At 39.7% G+C, this 3,992-nt stretch overlaps 1 pseudogene; it reads right to left on the reverse strand.

The window, feature by feature from the left end:
• Positions 1-2,170: 2,170 nt before the first annotated feature.
• On the reverse strand, positions 2,171-2,491 carry LOC101565148 (annotated as a pseudogene).
• Between the last annotated feature and the right edge of the window lie 1,501 nt (positions 2,492-3,992).

Raw genomic sequence — 3,992 nt, forward strand, 5'->3', positions numbered from 1 at the left:
CAGGTTAGCAAGAGAAAAAGCATAATGAGTTCATGTTAATAACAAAGAAGTTGAATATGACATGGGAGGCTCCAGATATGAAGACCTAAAGACTCAGGGAAAATTATGGTTTATTTTTAGCTTTGTTGAACTACCCTGTTAAATGCCCAAATGTGCCCGAATGAAAAAGCATGTCATAAAGATAGATGGGATGGCAGGGAGAAGCCCAGCTCTGCCTGCCTGCCTGCCATAGTCCTCTTGGCTTTTCTGTGTAGCATTTCTTCCTCCTGCAAATGAACAGCACTTCTCTGGAGTGAGTTTTTAAGAGAGAAGGTAGAGAGCCTCTTTCTGGGCTTTATGGCTTACTGTGAGGGAGGAGGCACTAGTTCTCCACTGAGCCTAGGGAAAGAGGAAGCCTGATTTCTATGAATTAGTTCATAGGAACAAAAGGTAGGAGAAGGAGGGGCCCAAGATCAGAGCTCCTGAGATCTTTCTAATGTTCTTCATTCTGAGATACTCAGCGTCCCCAAGTGCCATATGCTGGGGTATCATATTCTCAGCCCCACACAATGAACTATCCTACATTGCTGAATTAGAGGCAGTCTGAATAAGCAGCACAAATATGTCAGGTCAGGGGAAAAGAGATTTTGTAGATAAACTTAGGATCCTTTTTTAGAAATAAGACCAATTACAATCTACTTTCCATCCTATGGTTACACTGTAGATTTGTTTGTGTAGCTTTGTGCTTTTGTATACTGTAGGGAGGCACCTGGTCAAGGCAGTGGGAGTTAACACCTTGACTCCAAACAGAGGTTATGTGTCTCCAAGTAAAGCTGAATTCAGAGCTCTGTGCACACAGGGTCTTCAGAACACTCTCTTGATGGACCAAGTCTTTAAACTCAATTATTCTGTCTTTATTAAGATGACAGTTTTCAATCTTTTCAACTTCTATAAACAAAAAGAGGGATGACTAAATACTACATAATGAATACACCTGGCAAGTTTTTGTGCTTTTCTTTTTTCTTTCTTTCTTTCTTTCTTTCTTTCTTTCTTTCTTTCTTTCTTTCTTTCTTTTTTTTTTTTTTGACAGAACCGGGGATTGAACTCAGACCCTTGCACTTTCCAGGGAAGCACTTATTCTACTGAGCCATCTCCCTGGTCCTTGTGCTTTTCTTAAGGGAAATAAGTGACTATTTCATGAGAGGCTTGGAAAATGAAATATTTCAATAAGAATTCTTATCTGTTTTTTACACTACACATCACAGGGTGACTTACTTAAGATGATATTATTGCAACCGGAATTTCCTAGCTAGAGTATAATTCTTAGTGAAATGGAGTTATTCTTTACACTCTGAGGCTATGCAGACAGAAATTTCATCTAGATAGGATTGGTGGTGGCTTCCTGGTACAGTGTATTGAGAAAGACTATGGTATTGCACTAGACCTATCTCACTAAGGGGCTCCCATGATCATTTACTGCTGCTTCCATGAGTATAAGAGCATGGTGTATGGTATGTTTTACCTAGTCCTGCCCTGGGTAGTATTTATAAGAATGAAAGAACAGGTATCAAATAAGTCTGTATTTCTCTTTATAAATAAAATTCATGATTGCCAAAATAGTGCCGGAATTATCACACTATGCTATCTTCTTTTTGTAAAGGACAAAAAAGTGTACACTTAGAACATATTAATGTTCAGATGAGACATTTGCCATAGTAAAGAGTTTAAACTAGTAATTGTGGTGGGACAACAGATGCGTCATGGGGCCACTGGTCATAAACTTGGGAAATCTCTGAGAAGCTTCTTGTCCATCCATGTTTTTGTAGTGCACATGCATGCTTGGATTACAGTGATCATCACACTTTATTTGTACTTCTTTCTTTTTCTTTTTTTTTTAACTAAAAGAGCTGACAAGTTTATTTTCACATTTCACAATACAAATGAAACTACACTTTCTGCACTTTTGGTTATCGTACTTCTCCCTTCAAAACTATTCTTTGATAAGAAGGGAAAGCAAGTTTTCCTTGTCATTACGCTGTTAGAAGATGACACCCAGAGTTACAGCACCATGATCTCCAGGTGAAACAGAATAAATAATATAAAACTGATACAAAGAGGCCACCCCTCCACTTTATCTGTTTGGTCAAGTCATTACTGGCCAAGTATGCACCATCAAGGGCTGAGCTGGCGGTCACATCATTGGAAGCACAGACATCATTGTCATGTGGTCTCCCATGGGTGGCCTCATTCCAGGAGCAGGTCCCACGGGCATCATCTCTGGAGGATGGGACCCATCATTGGCATCACAGGAAGGCCTCTCATATGGGGTGTTAGCATCATACCAGAGTGAGGAGGACCCTGGAGACTGGATGGAGGTGGGATCACAGCACCTGCTGGGGGAGGAGCAGAGAATGGAGTTAGGAGTTATCTTTCCTTGTTGAAATGCAGCCATTGTTTTGTCAGTCAGCCTCTGAGCTTGCTCTTTCACCCATTTCTGGTAGTAGTCTTTCATATTCTCTTTATTTCCTACCACTGCAGCATGTCTTTCTTACAGATGGCGCGTCATGGGTGAGGTATGTATTGCAGTAGTCACAATAAAACTTAATTTTATTGCTTTACAGGCTTTTGACAGCTCTGGCCACTTTGTTTTTCTGTCTGTGTCCCACAAGAAAAGTTTTAGCCTTATGAGAGAATTTAAAAAATCTTAATCAAATATGAATGTATGGTTCTAAGGGATCTATGCACACCATATAATGTAGACTATTTGTAACCCTCAAAATTAATGTTGAAATCCTCACCACAATGTGATAATATTTCGAGGCAATAGGTTATTAAACCAGAGTGCTTGTGAGCTGTATTAATATCCTTATAGGTGAGACACCAGAGAACTTCCTCAGTCCTTCAATGATGTGAGGATACAGCACAAACATTGCTATCTTTGAACAAGAAAATGAGCTTCTCTATATACTGAATCTGATTTTGTTCTTCCTTCCATCTAGAAGTATGAGAAACAGGTTGTGACTGTTTAACCAGTCACCTTGTCTATGGTAGATTGTTACTGCCAACAAGTTGACTAAAACACTAGCAATTAATTTTAAATGAATAAAGTTTCTGCTACATGAGGTAAGGTGCAAGGCTGTTTTCCCACCACCACACTCAGCTTAGCTTCCTAAATTTAATAGAACAGCAGGGTGAGAGGGAGAGTAAAAATGACAAAGTAAAGGGCAACAGCAAGAATTAGTTTCCCAAACTTGAAATTGAGACACCTGAAAAACAGCGACTTAGTGCAAAGAAAAAAAATAGAGCTCCAGGAACCAAGAAAGAGCTGACAGGAAAACTAGAAATTGCAGAAAAATTACAGAGACCGAAGACAACAAATAGAAAAAAACAAAACATTCTGAGCATTAACCTGAAACCTGTGGGAGGACAACCTGTCTCCACAAAAACAAGATATGTCCAGAGAGTATTGGCAGTCCAAGGGAAAAGTGACAGACCAGGAGTGCTATCCTCAAGAGAAGTCCACAGCTATTTTAATAAAAATACAGCATGGGATTTCACTCTGAAAACATTTAGCACTGTAGGCTGGAGATGAAGAAGAAATGAATTATAGCATCCACCATACTTGGGAGTGATACAATCAGAAGGCATTTGGGAAAAGGATTTATGGGTATAAGACTGAGATATATACCAGAAATCAGAAGTTACAGAAAAAAAATTACACTTCAGGGTCCCTGGGGTCACCCTACCACAGTGACTGGATGGGAGATGGCTACAGGAAACAATCATAAAAAAGGAGTGAGCTAATTGCAGGTCCCTTGAGAAGATTAAGTAGAAGTAAACTCAGATTGTGAGGGATAAAGTGATCTCATCCTCTGTAGAGAGAAACCAGGATGATTTTCTGAGATCACCAGGCCTGAACATGCTGGTGCTAAGTTCAGTGGACCACTTGGTCCTTTTCACTTTCTAAGAAAATTCTTAGGGAAATCCTAGACAGATACAGGGAAGCCACCAGA

This window comes from Octodon degus, unplaced genomic scaffold (assembly GCF_000260255.1).
Source record: "Octodon degus isolate 3935 unplaced genomic scaffold, OctDeg1.0 scaffold00008, whole genome shotgun sequence".
Taxonomy (NCBI): Eukaryota; Metazoa; Chordata; class Mammalia; order Rodentia; family Octodontidae; genus Octodon; species Octodon degus.